The sequence below is a fragment of the Microcaecilia unicolor genome, chromosome 1, assembly GCF_901765095.1.
Source record: "Microcaecilia unicolor chromosome 1, aMicUni1.1, whole genome shotgun sequence".
NCBI classification, from domain to species: domain Eukaryota; kingdom Metazoa; phylum Chordata; class Amphibia; order Gymnophiona; family Siphonopidae; genus Microcaecilia; species Microcaecilia unicolor.
In genome coordinates this window covers 713,684,158-713,708,935 of record NC_044031.1, presented here as the reverse complement: position 1 = coordinate 713,708,935, position 24,778 = coordinate 713,684,158, and the positions used below count along the sequence as shown (strand labels likewise).

The 24,778-nt window shown below is 43.0% G+C and overlaps 1 protein-coding gene across 4 annotated transcripts in view; it reads left to right on the top strand.

Annotated features, from left to right (window-relative positions):
• Positions 1-6,481: 6,481 nt before the first annotated feature.
• LOC115459567 (tropomodulin-3-like) overlaps positions 6,482-24,778 on the top strand; it is a 130,606-nt gene continuing 112,309 nt past the window's right edge. For all 4 annotated transcript variants that reach the window (XM_030189397.1, XM_030189392.1, XM_030189388.1 and 1 more), the window contains exon 1: positions 6,482-6,600. The gene's annotated coding sequence lies outside the window, so the exon portion shown is untranslated. The remainder of the gene's footprint in view (positions 6,601-24,778) is intronic.

Below are 24,778 nucleotides of genomic sequence, written 5' to 3'. Positions count from 1 at the left end.
GCCTAGCATCCTTCTGGCTATGGCTACTGCCTTGTTACACTGTTTCATCACCTTCAGATCCTTAGATACTATCACCCCAAGATCCCTCTCCCTGTCTGTTCATATCAACTTCTCACCGCCTAGCACATATGTCTCCCTTGGATTTCTATTCCCTAAGCGCACTTCTTACCATTGAATTTTAACTGCCAAACATTAGACCATTCTTCTAACTTCTTCAGATCCTTTTTTCATGTTTTCCACTCCCTCCAGAGTGTCCACTCTGTTACAAATTTTGGTATAATCTGCAAAAAGGCAGATCTTACCTTCTAAACCTTCGGCAATGTTGCTCACAAATATATTGAACAGAATCGGCCCCATCACCGATCCTTGAGGCACTCCACTATTCACCTTTCCTTCCTCCAATGAATTCCATTAACCACCACCCTCTGGCATCTGTCTGTCAACCAGTTCCTAATCCAGTTCACTACTTTGGGTCCTAACTTCAGCCTGTCAAGTTTATTCAAGCGCCTCCTATGAGGAACTGTGTCAAAATCTAAGTAGATTACATCTAGCGCACATCCTTAATCCAGTTCTCTGGTCACCCAGTCAAAGAATTCAATCAGATTCGTTTGGCATGATTTACCTTTGGTAAAACCATGTTGTCTTAGATCTTGCAATCTATTGAATTCCAGGAAATTCACTATGCTTTCCTTCAGCATCGCTTCCATTACTTTTCCAATAACCGAAGTGAGGCTTACCAATACCAGCCTGTAGTTTCCAGCTTCTTCTCTATCACCACTTTTGTTAAGAGGGACCACATCTGCTCTTCTTTAATCCCAAGGAACCTCCCCCATCTCCAAGGATTTATTAAACAAATCTTTAAGAGGACCCACCAGAACCTCTCTGAGCTCCCTCAATATCCTCGGATGGATCCCATCTAGTCCCATGGCTTTGTCCACCTTCAGTTTTTAAAGTTGTTCATAAACACTTTCTTCCTTGACTCACAAGGGGGGTGGGGAACAGGGGGAGTGGGGGGAGTTACTTAGTTCAGGATTTGGGGTTGTAAAGCTATCGGTTAATGGAAAACTCAACATAGCTGATCTACGTTGTAATGTTTTATTTCATGCTTGTGATGTATTATGCAGCATATTTTGACAATAAAAATGATTAAACATAAACACTTTCTTCCGTAAATGGTGCTATATCCACTCCATTTTCATATGTACCTTTGCCAGTCAATTGTGGTCATTCTCCAGAATTTTCTTCTGTGAACACAGAAGTATTTGTTTAGCACATTTGCTTTTTCCTCATCATTCTCCACTTAGCGGTTCACAGCATCTTTCAGTCTCACAATTCTATTTTTAGTCTTCCTCCTTTCACTAATATACCTGAAAAATATTATTGTCGCCCCCTCCTTACATTTCTAGCCATTTGTTCTTCCATTTTTGCTTTTGTCAGACACATCTCTCTCTTGGCTTCTTTCAGTTTCATCTGGTATTCCTCTCTATGCTCCTTTTCTTGAGTTTTTCTGTATTTCATGAACGCCGACTCTTTAGCCTTTATTTTCTCAGCCACTTGCTTAGAGAACCATATTGGTTATCTTTATCTCTTGCTATTATTTACTCTCCTTACATAAAGGTTAATAGCCACATTTATAGCTCCTTTCAGCCTGGTCCACTGCCTTTCCACTTCTCGTATGTCCTCTCAGCCCATCAGCTCTTTCTTCAGGTATTCCCTCATTTTGCTAAAGTCGGCATGTTTGAATCCAGGACTTTGAATTTTGAGTGGTTGCCTTCCACCTTAGCTGTTATATCAAACCAAACTATTTGATGATCACTGCTTCCCAGGTGGGCACCCACTCGAACATTAGACACACTTTCCCCATTTGTGAGCATCAGGTCCAACATTGCTCCTTCCCTCATGGGTTCTGTCACCATTTGTCTAAGCAGAGCACTTTGTAAAGCATCCACAATCTCTCTATTTCTTTCCGATTCCTTAGATGGAACTTTCCAATCTGCATCCGACAGGTTGAAGTCTCACAGCAACAGCTGGCAAGAGAGTAATCCAGGTACAGGCAAAGTCAGTAAGCAGGCAGCAGGTCAAGAGAGTAATCCAGGTACAGGCAAAGTCAGCAACGAGGGTCAAAGTAGAGAAGAAGCACACTACTGAGCAAGTAACACCTACCAAAGTTGAAGCCGAAGCATGGAGTCCAGAAAGAGCTCAGCTGATAAAGTGCTGGCGTTTGACATCAGCAGGGACCAGCAGGGAAAAGGAGCACAGCCGTAGGACAAGAGCAGGGGAAGGAGGAACCGGAAGACCAATAGAAGAGAAGCAAGGGAAGCCAGGCAGAGAGAGAGAGCAGACACAGGTGGGTGGAAGCAAAGCAATCATGGAGCCTGGAAGCCAGGCAGAGAGAGAGAGTAGACCCAGGTGCATGGAAGCAAAGCAATCAAGGAGCCTGCAGCCAGAGAAGAACTACACACACACATAGCTCAGGACTGTGTCAGTCAAGTGTGCGTGTCGACGGGACCCCGTGCAGTAATAGAAGCTGCTTTAATTGTATCCAGTTCCTGCTGTACTTTGCTGAGCTCATGTTTTATACTAGCAAACCGAAGACAGATAGGACACGCTTTAAGCCTCCTGATGGTATGCCTTGGAACTAAAGCACCACAATATTTACACAGAATAAAAGTAATCTTGATGGGTTGGAATGGGTATGAACAGGTGTACTATGATAGGGTTAACAGTCTGTAAGATTGCCTGTGTATGACTGAGAAGTAACATTAATGACTTTTGGGTTGTTTATATACGAGTAGAAAACCCTAGGGAGGGTAATTGGGACTATAAGTCCCAGTGAGTCAGCCAAGTCCTCTATCAAAAAAGTTCTGGGGCAAGCAATGTTACAGTTTGCTAAAATAGTCAAATTCAGCTAGAAGCTAACTTTTCTCCTTTTAATCTAAATATCCTGTTATGATTGGGGTCAGAACCCCTCTCAAACTTACCTCTTTCTTGGGGGTCAGCTTCTTAGCTGGCTTCTGTTTCTTTTCCCTGTCCTTTCTGAGCTGGCTCTGTCTCTCTGTGCTGGCAGCTTCCAGCAGCATGGCTCTAATTGTCTCACTTCACTACAGCTGTGGGTGTAGTCTGAGTTGCTCTAAATCTCTTTGGGTATACTGGCTTCAAGTGCTTCACGGTGTTGCATTGGTGTGGGTTGGGCCTCTATGGGTTTCAGTGTGCTCTCTGGGTCAGTGTGCTGTTGCCTGGGTCTAGGGAGTGTGACATCATCAGGGAGGGCCTTGATAAGGAAGTGGTGTTCTTTCCTTCAGAGCCTTCGCAACGTTTGCTTCTGGCTACTTGCTTTAGGTCCAGGTTAGTTTAGTGCAGTGTGCACTTGTGACTTGTGTGTTTGACTTCCCTGTTTTTCCCTTTGGCTCCTCTGCTTTCCCTTTTTGCTACAGTGTGTAGCACTGCTGTTAGTGCAGTGCTGGAGTTTGGTGCTGGGAGCACCCTTGTTACAAGTGTTTAGGAAGCACCTTTTGTTGTTTGGGTATTTGGCTTTCCTGCTTGTTTCCTTGTGTTTTCCCCGCTTTTCCTCGTGACCTGTGTTTAGCTGCTGTAGCTGGGTGCTTAGGAAGCACCGGGGTGAGAACCCATGTTTAGCTGCTGCAGCTTGGTCCTTAGGAAGCACCAGCGTTAGGTCTGGCGTTTGTCTTCCCTTCCTTTTCCCTTGTGGCTTCCCTGCACTTCTGTTAGTGTAGGGCGTAGGGGCACCCCTGTTAGTTTCTGTTAGGAGCACTGCTGTTAGTGGAGGGCTTAGGAGCTTTTCTGTTGGTGCTGGGCTTAGGAACACTTTTGGTCACTTTAGGAGTTAGGTGCACTTCAGTTACAGCTTGTTCTAGTCCTGGTCCCTGTGTCGTCCAGTAAGTCCTGCCAGCTACTCGAACCCAGGAGCTCAACTCCTGGGGGGCTTAGTAGCTACAGTAAGTGCAGGTGAAGCTGTGTGGACCAGTCCGGTGTGCTCCAGTCCAGTGTCTTCCAGTCCGGGGGATTCCCGTCCAGTGTTCCGGTCCGGGGTTCCAGTCCTGTGCCCTCCAGTCCGGGGAATTCCAGTCCAGTGTTCCAGTCCGTGTGTTCCGGCTCGCTGGGCGGTGCCTGCAGTCCCTGCCGGTGTCGGTGTGCTTGCCCAGCGTTGGTTGGTGGGTTTTGCCTGCTGCTGTCACTCCTTGTCAGCAGCCCAAGGGCTCACATTTGCTCCAGAGCCCGGCCTCGCGGGCTCTGAACCTGAGAACCTGACATATCCCCAATAATTATAGCAGTCTCTGCAATGTAAAAGCTAATTAAGGAGTCCTTTTAGAAAGGCACGCTAAAAAATTGCTTGTGGTGTAGGCGCGGTTTTGGGTGCATGCCAATCCATTTTTTAGTGTGCCTGTAAAAAAGGCCTTTTTAAAATTTTTGTCAAATGGACGTGCGACAAAATGAAAATTGCCGCACGTCCATTTTGCATCTGAGACCTTACCTTAAGCCAGCCATTGAGCTAGCAGTAAAGACTCGCACGGTAACTGGGCAATAATGACCTATGCACACCAAATGCCACTTGGTGCGCGTCCATTACACGCGCCAGAAAATAAAAAATATTTTTCAGCCACGCATAGTGGACGCGTGCCAAAAATGAAATTACCACAAGAGCCACATGGTAGTCGGCTGGTAACTCCATTTTGGCACGAGTTGGGTGCGCTTAGACGCTTATGCGGCTTAGTAAAAGGACCCCTAAGCCAGTTGTAAGACTAAAGCTGCTTTTTTTATTTTTAACTAGGACTAGCAATGGAAAATAAACCTGGCAGAACTTGTCCACAGTGTATAGCCAAAGTTAGAATGCTACAGCTAAAGTTAGCAGGGTAAAGGACAAGAAACAGTTTGAAAAGCCTATGCTCACTACTATCAGAGCTAGGCAGAAAGGGAGAGAAAGTTCTTTTTTTGTTTTATTTTCTTTTTGTCTTTTTTTGAGTTCTGGGTTAGAAGACAGAGAAGTACACCACAATACAGATTCACAGGGCAAATTAATTAAGCAATAAAGTCCAGAGAATAGATATATCAGGTAGCTAAACCTGTAACCAGAAAGCTGAGACATTAAGAATAAAAATAACAGAACACTGAGCAGAATTATGGTTTAGGTCCAGCACAAGGTCAAGACACTGCCTATCCAACTGGATGATGATGGCACAAAGAAAGCAAGTTTGGTCCAGTGCAGACTAACTCAAAATAACTTGTTCCTTAGCTGGGCTCTAGCATTACCATACTGAAAATGCAACCATACCATGCCTCTGTGGTTTTGTTCCACTAATAAGTTCAACGATTAACTGGCTTTCTTGGATTATATAACCTTTGGATGCATGACCAGGAACAAAAACTATTCTTATTACATGCAATATTAAAATTTCTCATGTACAGCCCCAAAACAACCTTTTTAGGTAGATAGTGTTCACAATGAGCTCCTTTTATTATCATCCAGATTGAAGAGGTAAGAGTTTTCAGTTTTGGCACAGTGTAAGTCATCACAAGAACAAAATATAAGAAAACCAGTGGACTGCATTACGGACTTATAACCCATTTTAAACTAAAGGGATCTGCATGAAACAAAATATTTATTTTTATTTTGACTTATAAACCACTTGTCCCTGAAACATGTTTAAAAAACAGAGTAATCCAGTTGTGTATCTAAAATGTAAACTTCTACAAAACAGATGAAGTGAAGATGTGATTCCATGTGTCCCAAGGAAAGGAGAGTTTAATTTCACTTTAATGTAATTTCAATATATTTCTTCTTTATAACACCAGGCAGATTACAATAATAGTTAAGATGAGCCCATCAGGAAACAGGATATCCTCACTGAAATTTGGCCATCTGTATTGTATAGAACAGTGTAGAAAAATGAGCACAAAAAACAGAACTTCTACCAGCTACAATCATTTTAAAGCTGTTTTAGTAATACTAAATTTTTATTTCATGATATTTGTATCTACATATGGAAAGCTTTCAAATAAATTAAAAAGTTGTAAAATAAGTAAAAAAAAAAATCTTTTGTCCTCCACTTTTTAAAGAACTGCCTATTGAACTGTAACAGCTTTTGATTATTTACATAGAAATGCTAAATAGTAGTAATAGTAGTAGTAGTAGTAGTCCGTTATTTCTAATAATCTTTTGCTATTGTTTTGAATGAGCGACAGTGGTAGAAATCTCCGCCTACTGGCTTCAGTCCATATAATGGGCTAGATAGGCTCATGCCGTCTCCCGTTCTCAATCTAACTGCCTTGCTTGCTACAGCAGCTGATAGTTTGCTTTGATCTGATCGATATGGCGGCTACGAGGTGGGTTTGCCTTCAGCTTTTTCACGTCATGCTGGCTCCAGTCATTAAACCTCCTTGATAGCAGCAATTTGGACGCTCTGCCTATAACCTGCCTCGAAGTTTTCTCCCTGCCGCGGTCCCGCCCCTATCTGACGCAGCTTCCTGTTTCTAGAAGGGCGGGACGCGTTGGAGGAGAGAGAAGAGAAAGTTTCGGGGCTAGTTGATGGCAGCTTGTATCTATTACTGTGGCGATCTCAAACTTAAAAGACAAGTTTAAAGGTAGGTCCGAGGGACTGAGAACGAGGGATATGTGGCAGATCGTGGACGTGGATGAGGTTGGCAGTCATGCTGGAGCTGGACCGAGGAGAGTGAAAGAGAGACAGGAAGAGACGCCAGACCGTGAGAGGCAGTAGGATCCCCGGTCCTTGGATGCGTGTGAACATAGGAGGGTAGCCAAATGCGGTGATTTGGTATAGTATTAAAAGAAATCTAGTTATCGACATGATTCTTAGGTTTAATTTTTCAGTTACGCAGAACTATAGCAAGTCGGACGTTATGTTATTTTTATTTGTGTTTTTAAAACAAATTGTATTAGATTGTAAGCTTTTTGAACAGGGACTGTCTCTCTTTGTTAAATTGTACAGCGCTGCGTAACCCTAGTAGCGCTCTAGAAATGTTAAGTAGTTTGTGTATTAAGGTGCTATGGGTTTTTGTAGGTACTGCGTGCAAAGCATGTACGGTAAACGCAGGAGTAGAGCCCAGCATCTGCCTGGCATCTACTACACGGACAGTTGCTACACTGGCCTGCGTTACATGCCCTCGCATGTAAGGTGGGGTGCTGTGATGGTGCAATTCATTCCCTTCCGCCCCCCCCCCCCCCCCCCAAAAAAAAAAAAAATCTGCCTAACTTAAAACACAGAAAGCAAAGTATTTTAAGATCAGCAAAGAATTAGTAGTAATTTATTCAAGGTAAGTCTTTCATATTACCTGCCACCCACACACTGGATCGTTCCTTTAATATACAACCTGATAACATCATTGTTATGAATTCACTGGTGAAACGTCACTCCTGATAATTTATGAAGGAGCTGATTTGTGTCGGGCCAGGAGAGGATATTATATAGAGATGGTAACGTGCAAATCGTTTTATTGTAGGAGCTTAATTATATCAGGTCACGCATAAAGCCTAAGTGATTTGTCACCAGTTAGTACTTAAAAAGTGTATGTCTACACCTTCTTCCATAGCTAATGGTTCATTATATTGTAATATATAGATGGTGAATTGATTGACTAAGGCTTTTCTCCCATTCGGGGGAGGTGCCGCTAGACGCCAGCATATTTTTTTCCCTGTAATGTCGAGGCACGGAGTTGGTGGAGGGGGGCTGCTAGACTACTAGGGATTTGATGGGGGAGATGCAGATAATGGCTTGTTTCTTTAAATGTCACCCTTCCTGTCGGTGTGTGAGCAAATTACTGCTCAGTGATGGGGGTCATTTTGTAGGAGCTGGGGATTACTGCCTTATTTTAATGTGGCAGTAATTTGAATGCTGATTGATTACTGTATAGCCACTGCATATTTTGTAGTTAATGTTGTTAGAAGCAGCGTGCTGAGCCAGCAGCGTGTAGTTCTACCATGTGTCTGTTTGCATCTGTATCTGTGGGAGGCTTTAAATGTAGTGAAATTACTGGTGTACAAATTTAGCTGTCAGCAGCTGCAAGTAGATCTGGTTTTCAAAATGAACATGTCAATTGAGTAAAAATGTATCTGAATATTTATTGTAGCTAATTTGATAACCAGACCCCTTTCTGTGGCTAAGTACAAATGTAGCTCATACCTTTTAAACAAGAGAACCATGTGTTCTAGAAGTTGATCAGTAACTAAGTAACTCATGGCTGAAGCAATGATTTTGGATTTTTGATATGCTTTTTTTTCCAGATTATAATAATTCAGGGAAGTACTGGTAAATGCAGGATGGTCCAAATTAATATGTAACAATTATATAAAGCAGAGACTTATAGCACATCAAGTTGTAAAGAATCTGTTAGCACAAGGGCATCCAGTGTGCTAGCAATTGAGATTTTTAGCAAAAAAAAGTATTACCTAATTAGCTATCATACATGGTTTTGAAGCACTGCAATGCTGTTTGATGGCTATAATGCTACAATTGAAAAAGAAATTTACTGATTCTGCAGTCACACAAAATTCTGATCATGCATCTCATTGTTGGAAAAAATATGAATGCCTCCATATTAGCATCTTACCTCCTAATTGTTGTGGGTTTTTTTTTTTTTTTTTGTTGTTGGGGGGGGGGGGGGATAATGAAAGCAATGCTATATACATTCTAGAACTTGGTTGTTGTGGCTGAGCAGTGCTGGGGATATTTTAATCCATTCAGGAAACTAGGTTGAAGGCTTTGTTGATATATGAACTCAAGCTCTCTCATAAGTGCCACATTGCACCTTAAGGGGCCCTTTTACTAACGTACTGTATGCCCTATTTTATACCTATGGGCCTTGTGGCACTTAGTGCACTCTAATTGTGTTAGCATATGCTGTGCGTTAGTAAAAGAGCCTCATAAGTAGCAAATACAGTTTCAATAGCAGACAATGGACTTTAATTCCGGGAACTTGTCAAAACCTTTTTTTAAACCTAGCTATGCTAACCGCTGTTACTACATCCTTTGGCAAAGAGTTTCAAAGCTTAACTACTTGTTGAGTGAAATAATATTTCCTCCTATTTGTTTTGAAAGTATTTCTATGTAACTTCATTGAGTGTCCCCTAGTCTTTGTACTTTTTGAAATCCTAGCTTGCTTTGAAAAGAGAGCTCAGCTGGGAGACACCAGTCTTAAAAAGTATCTCAGCTTGACGAATCTGATTCTTAAGATGTATTTATTTATTGTGAACATTTATATCCTGCATAATCCCTCCAAGGCAGGCTCTATGTGGCTTACAACATTTGATGAAAAGTACAACATAATAATTATAGACCATAGTTTAGATTTCCTAGCTTTAAAAATATGGAGGCACACAGGTGCCACACTATCTAAAGCATAGCAAAGGGTGTCATTCCAAACTGAAACTTGTTCATCCAAGGAACATGAGCTAAAATTATCCAGGAAAGGGTCACAATTGAGTATGAAGTCATCAGAGTTTAGGACAGATATGTTCCTGAACTTTCTAGTAAAGGGTCAAAGATATGATATACCACCTTTCTGTGGTACAGCCAAAGTGATTTATATTTATTATATGCAGGTACTTTCTCTGTCTTAGTGGGCTCACAATTTAAGTTTTTGTACTTGGGGCAATAAAGCCACAAGGAGCTGCAGTGGAGATCAAATCCAGTCCCCATGGTTCTCAGCTACTTCACTAACCATTATGCTGCTCCTCTGCTGTGCAATTGGAGGTCATATAAGAGTAGAGAAACAGGGTCAAGAAAGAAATCAGAAAATGGTTTTCAGAGCCAGGAAGCTGACAAGGTGAAAAAGCTCCTTTGGGAGGAAATAGGTCTGAAGTTTGTGTGTGTGTGGTAATCCACATAATGCATTTGCACAAGATTTTCACCAGGGAATGAAAGATTAATATAATTTATGGGATAATTAATTTCATTGGTGCTTTTTTTTCCATGTCTACTAAATGACAAGTGTTTTGTTTTGTTTTGTTTTGTTGAATGTGTTTATTAGCAAATGGAGGAAAAACATAGATTATTCCACATATCTAATATAAAAAGTACTAAAATCAGATTTTTTATTTTATTTTTTTTGGTAGGAAAAAAGGTATGGCACTCATACAGGACAACCTTTGGGGCAGGGTCACTATCCATGGCTCTGCCTCTACAGTAGCCACACACCCACAGTACCTATGGAGCATATAAAAAGGCATCATTGAAAACATTTTCTCTAGTTTTGATTTACATGTACTACTTAGTAGATTTGTTGTATGTCCCTTAGTCCTTGTATTTTTGAAAAGAGTAAATAAGTGATTCATATCTATCTGTTCTACTCCACACAGTATTTTATAGGCCCCTCTCTCATGATCTCTCCCTGTACCTGGTATCTGCACTCTCCTCTCCATTCCTCCCTTCCATCCCATGATCAGACATTTATCCCACCTAATGATCTCTCTTCTCTCCTTCCACCCCATGATCTGACAACTATCCCTCCCCTCCACCTTTGGGTCCAGGGTCCAACATCTCTCCCTATCTCCTCTCCCTCCCATTGTCCAGCATGTCTCCCTCCCTCCCTTCTGTGCCCATTTCAGAGAAAGTTATCTTTGCTTGTCCCAGAGTCTCCTCTCTGCTGCGCCTCCTGTGGAAACAGGAAATTACTTCATGGTGGGTGGGGTGCAACAGAAGAGACTCTGGGGCTGGCACAAGCAACTTTCTCTGAAGTGCTGCTGCTGTACGAAACAAACAAGTTGAAAAACCGGGAAGAGCTACCATGGCACCTGTGGCTTCCCCCGATCCAGCGCCTATGGACGGGTAGCAGATAAAAAAAAAAAAAAGAAGAGCACTGGTACACCGTACCATCGTGTACCAGTGCAAAAAAAAAAAAAAAAGCCCTGCCTAAAACTCTTTTACTCAGGACTTTTTTTTTCACTCTTGTGAATATCACCAATGCCAGACAATAACATTTAACAGTCAACAAAACCTAACAGTACAATTCCTCCATCATGTTTTCACTTAAACCTCAGGGGATCAGGGTAAGTAACAGTATGAGTCCATCCAAACATGTACAATAAGTGTAATGTAATCTGATTAAAACCTAAAATGAAAAGGTTCAATTACCAATGAATGCTGCTAAAATGTCCTGGTGCAAAAATAAAATAAAGCAGGAGTTTGTTGGCTGAACACAACCCCCCCCCCCCCTTTCTACTCCACTAGTACTCTCTCATCTCTCCTATTGCCTCCCCCATTCTCCTGCTGTGCCTTTTCCATAATGAGGGCTCTCAACTGCAGAAATGGATATATTTAAATCAACAGGAAAATGTTTTCCAGTAGTGATATGGTACCTACCTGTGAGATCACTGATAAACACCATTATTTTTTGTTGTTTGTTTTTGTACTGGGAAAGAACTCCAACTAAGAATAGAAATCCTACTTATAATCCATGTATGTTGTCAGTGATACTATGTGATTTTGCTTATTATGCAACTTCCCAAACAATGCAATTGGAATAAAAGAAACCCAGTACCTTCTAATAGAAAATCATGCTTGGTTTCAACCAAGGATTTTGCTATAAGTGGTAGTGAAGTTTTAGCTATTTAAAAGAATCCAAAACCGGCCAGGTCTTCGGTCCTTTCCGAAACTAAAAGAGAGAATTCTGTAAGCGTAATCCTGCTGGCAGCTTGTTCTAACATGTTGGGACTATTGCTGGAACTACGTGTTTCCAAGTGCACTCCCAATGAATTTTAGACAGTGAGGAGTACTTCATAGTTCCCTTGAGAAGATATCAGTCAATGGCTAAGAAACTGGGCACAGGTTCTCTTCCAGAAAATTGATGCAGTTAAAAAAAAAAAAAAAAAATTATATATATATATATATACACACACACATACATATATACCAAAAACCTTACATTGGCCCTAATCTTAACTGGGAGGCAGTGAAGATTTTCTAGTATGAACATATATTGGTGCTTGTTTTGTACATGCATAAGCAGGCATTTAGATGTTTAAGTAATCAGCATGTCTGAGTCACAATTTTACAAATCTGGGATATAATGGGTGTCTTATTTAGCATGCACTAATGATTATCTGTTTAATCATCCTAGTAAAAGAACCTCTTAGTTAGTAGTGCTCCTCTGGAGAGATTAGGGAAAAGTGCCCCTTTAATCTTCCAGTGGTTGGTGCCCCCTTCCCCGAAAGTGAAACTAGCAAAGGATATTAGACTCTGTGACAGCTTAAGAAAAACGTTTGTTTCTAAAATGCCTAACAACTGTTTGTTGGTATTTCAGAGAACAACAAAAAAAAGAGTCCAAATCTCCAGCAAAAAAAATGCCAAACGCACAAAACAACAAAACAAGCGGAAGAAATCCAAAAAGACCAGACTGAAAACACAGATGGTAAGAGCACCAAAAATGTTTTATTAGGCTTCATGTCTGTGCTCTGTTCGGATAGCACCAGCGTTCATATCTTTTAATTCCGTGAGAATTTTGGAGGAACATCTGTATACGTCAGTTTGAAGACCCCTGAAGAAAGCCTTTTCAGCTGAAACACGAACCGTGTAGGGTCCTAATAAAACATTTTTGGTGCTCTTACCATCTGTGTTTTCAGTCTGGTCTTTTTGGATTTCTTCCACTTGTTTTGTTGGTATTTCAGAACATAAACTTTTAAGGGCCCATTTTGGACCCATTGATACTTTAGACATTTGTGGTTCTAAATTAGATGCTGGTGTTTCACAGAACCAGTGCATAAACATCCATTTTTCATTGTAATTTAGAATAGGTTCTACTTTGCATACTAGTAGAGCATGAGACATCCTGACCTGGACGTCTTGATTCTATTTTGTATGTTCTTTCTAAAATGCTGCTCACTATCTCTACAGTTATTGTTGGTCAACATTTGGGAATCATGCATCACCTCCAGGGTCTGAGGAGTTTTGAGTTAATACATTGCTTCGGTTTTTCTTTTTCTGTATTTTGTTTTCTTTCCTGTATTAATTTATAAACCACTTTGATGTGGATTGCAACTGAATGGTAATATATTAAGACTAGTAAATTAAAATTAGTAGCCTTAAAAGAACATCTTTGAGATAATGGAAGAAGGATCCAATTGAAGGTAATAGGAAACAGCATAAGGACTGGCAAGTGAAATGCATAGCGCTGATAAAGATGGGAAAGAGGATTTTGGAATGAAGCTTGCTTCAGAAGTAAAAAGCACATACAATTCTGTACAATTAAAGTTACATTTCAAAGCAAGAAGTCTGTAAAAGAATCAGTTGGGCCGCTAGATGATCAAGGGGTTAAAGGGCACTCAGGGGGACAAGGCCTTAGCAGAGAGACTAATTGAAGTCTTGCTTCGGTCTTCACTGAGGAAGATGTGGGACCCATGCTAGAAATGGTATTTAATGGTGATGAGGGAAAGAAACTGAAACAAATCTTTGTAAATCTGGAAGATGTAATAGGGCAAATCACCTGGACTGGATGGTATGCACTCTAGAGTACTGATAAAATGAAAAAATTAAATTGGAGATCTTTTATTAGTAATTTTAGGGGTCTTCTACAAAGGTGTGTTTGTTTTTAGCATGCACTAAACACTAGAAACTCCCATAGGAATATATGGGCATCTCTATCGTTTAGCACACATGGAAAAACACTAGTGCACCTTTGTAAAAGTACCACATTGTGACTTTTATTTTCATTTTGTTTCATTTATTAAAATTTATATTCCACCTTTACGCTGGGCAGATTACAAGCAAACGCACAAAATCATAAAACATAACATAAAACTACAATAATCGACCATTGTGGTACCTGGAGAATGGAGGGTGGCTAATGGAACAATTAAAAAAAAAAAAAAAAGGGTTCCAAAGGTGACCCAGGAAATTATAGACCAGTGAGCCTAACATTGCTGCTAGAAAAACTGGAATAGACATTATAAAATACAAAGGGGGTTTTCCTACACACTTAAAGGCCATATTTACTGCAGCAGTAAAGTGGCTAACTTTTTTTCATTTTTTTGCATTAATAGCCATGCACAAATGTCATTAGCTCAAGGCCATTAAAAAAAAAGTTACCACATAACACCTATTTTGTAGGCGGTAAGGGCTCATGCAGTAATCCTGTGCTAATCAGTTAATGGAACTGCATTAATTGATTAGCACAGACATGCCCTGTCCACAGAACAATAAAATAATATTTTTTAGTGCTTGGTCTGCACCCGCCAGTTTGGCATTTATCGCAGGACACTTGAGCACATCCTACATACACCATTTTAAGGTTGTTGTTTTTTTGTTACATTTGTACCCCGCGCTTTCCCACTCATGGCAGGCTCAGTGTGGTTTACATGGGGCAATGGAGGGTTGACTTGCCCAGAGTCACAAGGAGCTGCCTGTGCCTGAAGTGGGAATCGAACTCAGTGCCTCAGTTCCCCAGGACCAAAGTCCACCACCCTAACCACTAGGCCACTCCTCCACTCCTACACAGTAAGCAGTAAGCATATGCTTGTGCTTAGGGCAGCTTAATAAAAAGGCCTCAAAATTACTGAACATGTTCATAGGCTTGGATTGATGGAACAAAACCAACATGGATTTCGGTGGGGAAGTCTTGCCTCACCAGTCTGCTATTTTTTTTTTTTTTTTTTTTGAAGGCATGAATAAATATGTAGATAAAGGTGAACCAGATGACATTGTTTACCGCTACAAATAGTATATAGAGGTATATCAAGTTAATCCAATCTGGATTTTCAGAAACCATATGACTGAGTACCCCATGAAAGACTCCTGAGAAAATTAGAAAGTCATGGGATAGGAGGCAATGTCCTATTGCAGATTAAGAACTGGTTAAAAGAAATCGGAGAGTAGGGCTTAATGGTCAGTATTCTCAATAAAGAAGGGTAAATAGTGGGGATCTGTGCTGGGATTGCAGGTTTTTGATTTAGAGGGTGAATGAAAGCAGGTTTTCTGGTGGTGCCAGGTCCCTTCTCTCTCTTCCCCCCCCCCCCCCCCCCCCCCCCCCCCCCCCCCCCCCCCCCCCCGGCATTACCCACATCTAAGGTCGGGGCCTATGCTGTTCATCTGCCACAAGGTCCCTGAACTCCTTCATCTTCAAAAAGAAGAAAAAAATGTGGGTCCAGTTATGTGTTGGTAGTGTCAGTGCAGCTAGGGAAGCTGTGCACATATTTCCTAACTCCCTGTAAGTGTTAACTGCGTTTCCTGTCTGGGCTGTCTGATTACAGGTCAGTATGACTTTGTTCTGTTTGTTGCTCAGAGCCGTTCTGGAAGCTGCTATGTACAAAAACAAACAAAAAAAGCCTATTGCTGGAACCCTCTTGTGGTGGCCTCTGGCTCCCCTTGCGCCGTTCCGGCTTGGGACCCCTTCCCGTGTTGTTCAGCGGTTACCTCAGCAGGATTCCTTCTTTTTGGCGGGCTTGATCCAGTCCTGCGCTCCTGTCTGCCATCTTGGAGCAGCGCCTGTTATAGAACGCAGACCCTGGCTCTCTTTAGTCTTGGCCGCATGCCACCCTCGCCAGTACACTGGCTGCATACAGGCTTCTTTTTACATGCTCTCCCTTTCAGCCCCGTGCTATTGCTGATATAGTAATACTCGAAGCCCGCCAACTAGAAAAATGTGGGGACTAACATTCAATATCTATTAACACCAGTGTCCCAAACATTTAAACTTACAGCAGGAATTTCATATAACTGCAATGACAATCAACTTTATCTAATTTTTTATGGGCATCATCAGATCTAACTGCATCTCACACCATATGAACACTCATGTTCTTTCGTCACAGAAGAAATGGTTGTGGTGCAAATCTTCATAAGATCACCCTTCTTTTCTAGATTATTACTTTCCTTTTTTGTTATTTTACATCTTTTTATATGCCATAACTGTGCAGTATACTAGCATTGCTCAAGTTTTAGCATAGACTTATCTTTGAACGGTGGCAGCTTACAACTGCAGGAGAACCATTAGTACAGCATTGGCTAGATCATCATCACGCCCTTATCAGATGGAGAATTATTGATCACATATGTGTGGGGTGGGAGGGAGGCAATATTGCTCAGCTTTTAAACTTCAAGGAGCAACAATGGATTTTTCAACTTAACCTGATTGATCGGTGGTCTCTGCTCTAATGTCATTGGATGAAGCTTGTTCTGTGTCCAATCCTATATTTGATTTGTGATCAGCTGTAGCCTATTAAAAGGTAATACCCGCGTTGAAACGCCGCAGCCATCTTTTCTATGCGGGAGTATATGAAGGATGTTATGTTAAAAAAAAAAACTGCGGTGCATATTGTGAAGATTTACTTTACATCTTATGCCGTTTCTCAGCTTAAATCATTTGTACTGTTTGTTTTGTAGAGAGCCTCTTCCTTGAAAAAGCTTACTGCGAAACCTGGCCACGTTGGTGGAGGTTCTCCTGCGGTTGTAAGCTGCCGCCGTTCAAAGATAAGTCTATGCTAAAACTTGAGCAATGCTGGTATACTGCACAGTTATGGCATATAAAAAGATGTAAAATAACAAAAAAGGAAAGTAATAATCTAGAAAAGAAGGGTGGTGATATGAAGATTTGCACCACAACCATTTCTTCTGTGACGAAAGAACATGAGTGTTCATATGGTGTGAGATGCAGTTAGATCTGATGATGCCCATAAAAAATTAGATAAAGTTGATTGTCATTGCAGTTATATGAAATTCCTGCTGTAAGTTTAAATGTTTGGGACACTGGTGTTAATAGTGCCGATATAGTTGCATTTGGTGACACCTCTTTCCACAGCACCTTGTCGGGTTAAAAAAAAAAATCACGTTTTGCCATGGGACTTGGTGGTCGCTCTGCCTTCCTGTGGTTGCTGGTGATTTGGGATCTTGGGCGGTCCTTGTTTCTCTTGGTTCCTTTTGGCGGAAGAACCTACCCTTGGGGGTTCCAGTCTGGCCAGGTCCTTGGAGGCATTCAGCTGCGGCTGGAGGGTCACAGCCTGGACTTCCATTTTAATGGCAGAGGTTAAAAAAAAAAAAAAAAGCTCTTAATGGCTGTTCAGTGGCTGACTAGCCCAGTGGCTGGAGGAGTGCTGTCTCCCTCCTTCGAATTCCAAAGGCTTCTTTGTCAGTAGATGCCACTCCCCTGTGGCTACTTGGGCCTCCGGTTTGGAGCCCTTTGCAGGGTCTTCCTGTTTCCGACTTTCCCAGTTGACAGCAGAGGGCACAAGCTTCTCCTTGGGTCTCCCGGGACAGAGGGTGGGTCTGCCTTTCCGCCCTAGACTCTGCCTAGGTCTTCCTCCGTTTGTCGGAGTGCTCGATTATTTCTAAGGAGTTTTTGCTGTTTATGCCTATTGCCGAACTCCTCACCTAAAAAAAAAAAAAAACCCCCAGAAAAGCAGGGACAATGCTACAGCGCTATGTTTTAAGACTCTTGCAGCTGCATTGGTCTCGCATCTCCCTCATGTTTCATATTGCTGCTTTGAGACTCTGACTCTTGGGCATTCTCCCTTTTGTTTTTTTTTTTCACTGGGCAGCGGTAACACGGGTTACCCGGGGCACTTAGCCCCTTGTGTTCCTCTTCCAGCGGTTTTCTCTGGAATTTAGCTGCAGTCCTCAGGGCTGTTGACTTTGCCTCTTAGGTTCCACATGAGTTCACTACCTTTTTTACCTCTGCTATGTTTCTGTGTAGGGGCAGCTATAATCTCAGTAACATGATTTTGTATTTAGTACATCAGCCTATTTTGGCCTGTGGAGGTTCAGAATCCTAATTTTCTTTGCGATGCAGGAGATTGAGTATTGGCAACCTCATCATGTGCTATACAGAGTGACATTCTTTTCTGGCTTCCAGCTGGCTACCCTGTATCCTGCACGGTGCCTTGGCAACTCTTTCTCACTTTTGCTTCCTTAAGGTTAGTACCTTGGTAGGTAGCAGCACTTTCTGGATTGTGACTGTCAGCTTCTTACAGACTCTGGTCTGGAGGTACACTTTACGCTGTGATCTGGTAACATCCATAGGGGTGTATTGTGGCATTCCTTTAGCTCAGTTTGGCAGCACCTTGGTAACCTGTGTGGTGGCAGAATCTTCTAAACTATAGGTGCCACCTTCTTGCAGACTTGGTCGAGCAGTACGGCTCTCGCCGTGGTGGGTAGCATCCTGATTGTTATATTGTATCCCCTGTAATGGCTTTTGTCAGCTTCTAGTAGGCTGTTTCTGAGCAACTTCCTGGGAGCATACTAGTGGACTGTATTATGACAACTTGTGGTCTGTGTTGTGGCAGCATGATTTGCTTCCTGATAGCAGCATCACACATGAGGTATGGTAGCAGCTTCCTGTTAGCTGAATGGCCAGCATACTTGGTCTTCATTTATTGGTGGCATCCTGGTAGGCTTTGATGAAGGCATTGCTCCATCTTTGGACGTCTAATATGGTTCCATCTTTGGATGAGCCTTGTCCAGTTATTGGTTGTTGGCCAGTGCTCCACCTCTGGACGTTGAGTCAGCTGGGCTCTGCCTCTGGACGTTGAGCTGTGCGCAGTTGTGCCTCGCTCTGTCACTGGTTGTGAGTCCTCCGTCTTTGACTGTCGCACTTTGCTCTTGCTTGCCTTGCCTTTCTTAATTTCAATGGCTTGCCACCTCTCAGTACATCAAGCCTTGCTCCATCCCTGGCTACCGAGCCTTGCCCTGCTTATGGGCGGTGTGGCTCCATTGCTGGGGTCTGGGTTGAGCGCCTTTTTTTGGAGGTGGCTACTGAACTTCGCTCCGCTTTGCACTCGCGGTCTTGCTCCGTCTTGGAGATCAAGTTTAGCTCTGGCTCCGTCTCACGGGGTTGAGCTGCGCTTCGTCCCTGAGTGCCAACTGGAGTTCCATCTCAGAATGCCTTGCCTTGCTCCTTTTCTGGAGTTCGGGCATTGCTCAATTGCTTTCTGTGATAACTGGCCCATTTTGGCAGTTTGCTCCTTGCTCCATTTTCTGGGACTCGAGCTTTGCTCTGCCTCTAACTCTCGGGCCTTTTCCCATCTCTGGTGGTCAAGGCTTGTTCCGTTGCGTAGTGCTCTTTTCTGATGCCCGAACCTGGCTCTATTTCTGGTGCTTGGGTTGGGCTCCTTCTCAACCTGTCATGTCTGGATCCGTGTTGGGCTATTGCGTCTGGCTCCTCTGTTGGGCCTTCCTCTGTCTCTGATGGGGGAACCTCTGGGGGCCATCTTTGGTTTTTGGATAATAGGGTCAGGCTGTGAGGTGCCCTGCTTTCGAGTCTTTCTCCATCTGTGGTGGGTAAGCCTGGTATTCTCCCTGACTGTCAAACCTGGTGCTGTTTCTAGTTGGTCTACTCTGCTTTAGTGCTTTAGTAAAAGACCCCCTTAAATAACCTGCTGTTCCTTGCTTGGCTGTGACTGGCACTGCATTCGTTGCCTCGGCCTGTTGAGTCTGGCCCAGTCGCTGGCTCTCTACCCTGGTCGGGCTTTGCTCTGTTGCTGGCTCTCGAACTTTACTCCTTTGTAGGCTGGCACAACTTTTCTGCTGCCGGAGGGTGGACTCTCTTCTCTGGTTTGGGACTTGTGTGTAGTTCTGTCTCAGCAAGTCAGGACTTCCTTCGTCTCCTGGTGTCGGCCTTCCTTGTTCTTTTGTTGGGAGATCTTGTGCCTGGTCTGGTTGTGGAGTCTTTCCTTATGGTGGTTTCTCTTGGCCCAGGAGGGAGGTTCTGGTGCCGTCTTGTGATAGCAAGCTTTCTTGGGGTCTCGCTGCTCATTCTTTCCCTGTCTCTGGGGGCTGGCAACGGCAGTGCCTCTCTGGGCTTGTTCTGGCTCTGCGGTTCCACCCCCTTGCAGACTGCTTTGGTACATCCCACTCATCTCTGGATTGATCTGTGGGACGCTATGGAAGGTAAAATTGGTCCTTACCTGATAATTTTCTTTCCATTAATCCCAACAGATCAATCCAATTATTGTTGTTGATGAGGACATAGTGAGGCATATTTTCAAAGCTCTTAGCCTTCCAAACCATAGAAACCTATGGAACTTTGGAAGGCTAAGTGCTTTGAAAATATGCCTCAGTGTGTGCTGTATGTCATTCTTTTTAGGTTTGGATTCAAATTATCGCAGCTGCTGTTTGTGTCCTGGACGTGTCTTCCATGGAAGGATGGTACGGGAATAAGACCGCAGTCACTTGGCCACAGAGCCGCTGGTTCTCTACCTGTTTGTGACAGAGGTAGGAGTTTGATGCATGGTATCCTGATTTTTCTTATTGCTTTGGTATCGCTCATACTGAAAGTGAGGCTGCTGCACAGGATACCTTAGCTCTAGCGTTCTCTCTATCTCCACCTGTGATAGAGGGACATAACCCACTCGTCTCTGGGTTGATCTGTTGGGACTAATGGAAAGAAAATTATCAGGTAAGGACTTGTTTTACATTGTCTTCCGCATTGAACCTTAGTTGTATTATATTGTATTGAATGGAGGGGGGGATGTTAATTCCCTAGTCACCACTTGCCCTGGTTTACTAGTGGAATTTCACCCTCCCCCAAGACTCCTCCATATGCCTTTGGTAGGAGGCAGGAGGGATGCCTACTTCTTCCTGCCTCTGGGCCTGCCCTCTTCAAGGTGGTGATGCTCTGGCCCTGCCCGATAGGAGGGGCCTAAGTACCATATAAGAAAAAAACCTTATGATACTTGGACCCCTCCCAGCTTGCCGGACCAACAGGTTATTTTTGGAGGGGGTAAGATGTCAAGAAGAGTTCAACGGACCACCAGGGGTTATTTTTTTGATTGGAGAGAGGCTCGGGCTTAGGGAAGTTTTAGGGGTAAGGTTCTTTGACTTTTTCCTGTCAGTGCTTGAGTCCATCAGCGCTTGGGCACTGATAGGAAAGTTAGCATGGGATTCTAACAACAGCTCAGAGATGTCCGTAGTTTTCAGTTGTTTGGGCAGGGAGTTTTTGTGAGCCAGTTTTCTGTGCATTAGAGGGAATCTGCTAATGAGCTAATTTTAATGCTAGTGAGGTTATTAGCATAGGACTTTGTTACTGCTTCTGTGCATGATAAAGCAGTGGGTGAAAGCTTCTGTGTGCATTAGGCCACAAAATAACGTTTAATTTAGATTGGCTAAAACCAGTCTGAATGAAATGTTGCAAGCCCGGTTTCCTTTGAGCATCTCCCCCCCTCAGTATTTGCAAATTCACCAGTTTTCATTGTGGCTATCCTGAAAACCCACTTGACTGTTTTGAGAAGCTCTGATCTAATAGAATGGAGAGGTAGGCTAAGCTTGATAACTAAGAGGTGATGTAATGTATTTGTGGAAGGGGTAGGGAGTTTTCAGGATTGTTTCCAGCTTATACTTGTGTGCCTCTTGTTACAGTGACTAACAGTTTCCACCGCTTAGTGGGAAAGCCTGCAAGTCCCATTGTAGAAAGTTCATTACTATTACTCTTGTTTTGTTTGAATCCTGTAGGGTCAGGCAATTTTAGTTGTAGCAAACTTTATTTTAGTGCAGAAAAGAGAGTTTATTAAGGGGGTCTTTTACTAAAGCTTAGCACAAGTTATGTGCAGCAGGGCCCATTTTATTCCTGTGGGTCCTGCTGCAGGTAACTTGAGCTAAGCTTTAGTAAAAGACCCCCCTAAAGTTAACAATGTTTTCAAGTTAAGCAGTGGTGTCAGCAAAGGAGTGAGTGATGTTGGAAGCTGAAAGAGAAAATAAAAGCCATTCTGTCACATCCTTGGGAAGAGTTCAAGATTAATCTCCATTAAACAGTGAAAAGCCTTTTTGTAAAGATCCTGAGGGTGGAATGCAGGTTAAACTCCATTTGCAGAGATTGACTTGAATGAGATTAAAGTTCAGTTGAAATCTTATCTTCATTGCACAGGAAATTACAAGATTGAGAAGGGTTTAAAAGAAATAATTAAACCCTCTGTATTAACTGATTAAGAAATAAAGCAACTTGCTTTGTTGTAGTAGTGTTCCCTTTCTTTAGTTCCTTAACACAGAAGAGCTTGGGAATGAGTGGGATAGGATGGAGCTGAAAGGGGACAAACCTAAGGAAATGCTTCTTCATGGAAGGGTAGTGAATGTGTGGAGCAGTCTCCTGTCCCAGGTGGAGGTGAAGACTGTATCTGAATTCAAGAAAGCTTGGGACAATCTCCTCTCTGATGGAAAGGAAGAGATATGTGGCATAGGTGGGCAGACTGGATATTTTTATTTATTTATTTTGGCTTGTTCACACCTTTTCAGTAGTAGCTCAAGGTGACTTACATTCAGGTACACTGGGTACTTCCCTGTCTCTGGAGAGCACATATCTAAGTTTGTACCTCAGGCAGTGGAGGGTTAGGTGACTTGCCCAAGATGAAAAGAAGCAGCAGTGGGATTTGAACCAGCCACCTCTGGATATCAAGACCAGTGCTCTAACAGGGCTGCTGAGAGATTGAGCCAGGCCTGTGGCAGGGCCGCACGCCCCCCCCCCCCCCCCCCACACACACAATTGTTGCCGCTGCTGCCCCCAGGATGGCCACCACAACTTACAAATACCTTAGCTGGCGGGGATACCGATGCCCCACCAGCAGAAGAGATCTTCCTCCAGCGCTGCTCTTTACTCTGCCCATTTGCCTGCCCCTGTGGCTGCTTTACCTCTCGGCACATGCTCGGTTTTAAAACTGAGCATACGCAGCCTGAGGGGAAAAGGAGCCACTTGGCAAGCAATGGGTAGAATGAAGAGCAGCGCTGGAGGAAGACCTGCAGTGTCTGATCTTCCAGGTCCTCCCCAGCCTCCAAGGGAGGCCCAGTGCTGGAGTTGTCTCTCTCCTGCTCCTGTTGGGACGCAATCACCCGGGTCCTGTCAGGAGCAGGAGAGAGAGAGAAACCCAGGCACTGGGCCCCCTTGGAGTTTTGCCCCCACCCCTCGGCGGCCCTTCTCTAACCACTAGGCCACTCCTAGGTCATATGGTCTTTATCTGTCCTCATTTTTCTCTTTCTATGTAATGCTGTGTGCTGCACTTGTTATTGGCTGGTGAGGATCCCCAAGCCCCACCTGTGGCAGCAAGAGCAGCTCCCATTCCTACTTGCCCTAGCCGATGGCACTGTCTACACACTGCCGTCATGATGGCCTCCCCCTGCTGCTCATGCTCAGTTTTCATGCATGTGCAAAGGGTCAGTGGTAGTGCATGGACATTTCTGCCAGTTGGAGCAAGAAAGAGAGAGCTATTCTTGCCACTGGAGGACTCCTGCGGCTGGTGGGGCTTGGGAACTGCACTAGCACAGGTATTTCAAGTTTTGACTTGGCACAAGGAGGAGGTGTGAGAAGACTATAGTACATGTGGCCCATTCAAAATTTGACATCTGGCTGCACCTCTGCTGATGGGTTTGGCCAGCTTCTTCACAACTGGGCTTTGTTGGGTTATAGAGCCATGAGCCTCATTCACAATTACCTTTGGTTTTCCTCCTTCCACCTTGTTGGATTATTTGTAGTAAATAATTAGCAGATTTTAGTACACACAGCTTCAGCTTTAGAAATGTTAATTTCTTTCTTCATCTCTCTCTCATTCACCCCTGAATAATTCACTGCTGAGTCACTTTAAAGTTGAAGTAACAAAACATCTGTTTACTCACAGTTTGTAGTTAGATTATAATCAGACAGGCTTATATATACATATTACTATACATTTGTATTATCAGCTCCTTCCATGTGCTTAGATGGTAATGGATGCTCACACCACCATAGATCCTCTCAGGTTAAGAGAGATCATGAGCTCCATGTGCTCCATGTGCTGCATCTGCTGCATGTGCTGTGTCTAACCCCCACAGGAAGTTGCATAGCTGTGTGACCTCTCTAAGTAATTCACATCAGAGGTCACAGAGTAATCACAGAGAAATAATAGGTGACAGGCAATGCATGTAAAATACAATTACATTCCAACAAACCCCTTCTCATGCATAACTGTCATGCAATTATTTATTCATACAAAGTCCAAGCTTTATACGCAGATTCACAAAATGTTCTCTGGGTAACGGTTTGGTCATGATGTCAGCTGTCATCTCACTGGTGTGACAATAGTGTAGACTGATGACCCCTTCTTTCGCCAACTCTCGCACGTTGTGGTATTTCGTTGCGATGTGCTTGGTGCGTGACTGAACCTTGTCATTCTGTGACAGTCGGATGCAGCTCTGATTATCTTCCATTATCTGGATTGGTCTCTTTTCAGCTATTCCAAAATCCAGCAAAAGTTTTTCAATCCACATCAGTTCTCTGCACGCTTCCGATACAGCCACATATTCAGCTTCTGTAGAAGACAAACTCACAATACTTTGTTTATGACTGGCCCATGAAATTTGTACATTTCCATACATAAACACATATCCACTTGTGGATTTATAATCAGAATGATCCCCTGCCCAATCTGAATCACAGTAACATATTAGTTTTGGATTACTATTGGCTGAAATCTTTAATTTACAATCAATGGTACCCTTTAAATACCTTACCATCCTTTTAACTGCAGTCCAATCTGATTTGGTAGGTGAGCTGACCCTTCTGCTCAAAATTCCTACTGCATTTGCTATATCAGCCCTGTACGTGGTAGCTAGATATAAAAGCTTACCTATGGCTGATCTATATTGGATGTTATCTGGTAAAGGTTCTCTTACTGTTTCATCCTTCAGAAAATCAGTGATCATGGGAGTGCTTACAACTTGGGCATCTTGCATACCTAAACTTTCAATAAGCTCATTTATTTTCTGCTTCTGGCTTAAAAGATAAGAACCATCATTTTGTTTCTCAATTTCTATACCAAGATAGTATGACACATTACCCAGTTCTTTTATCTCAACATTGTGGT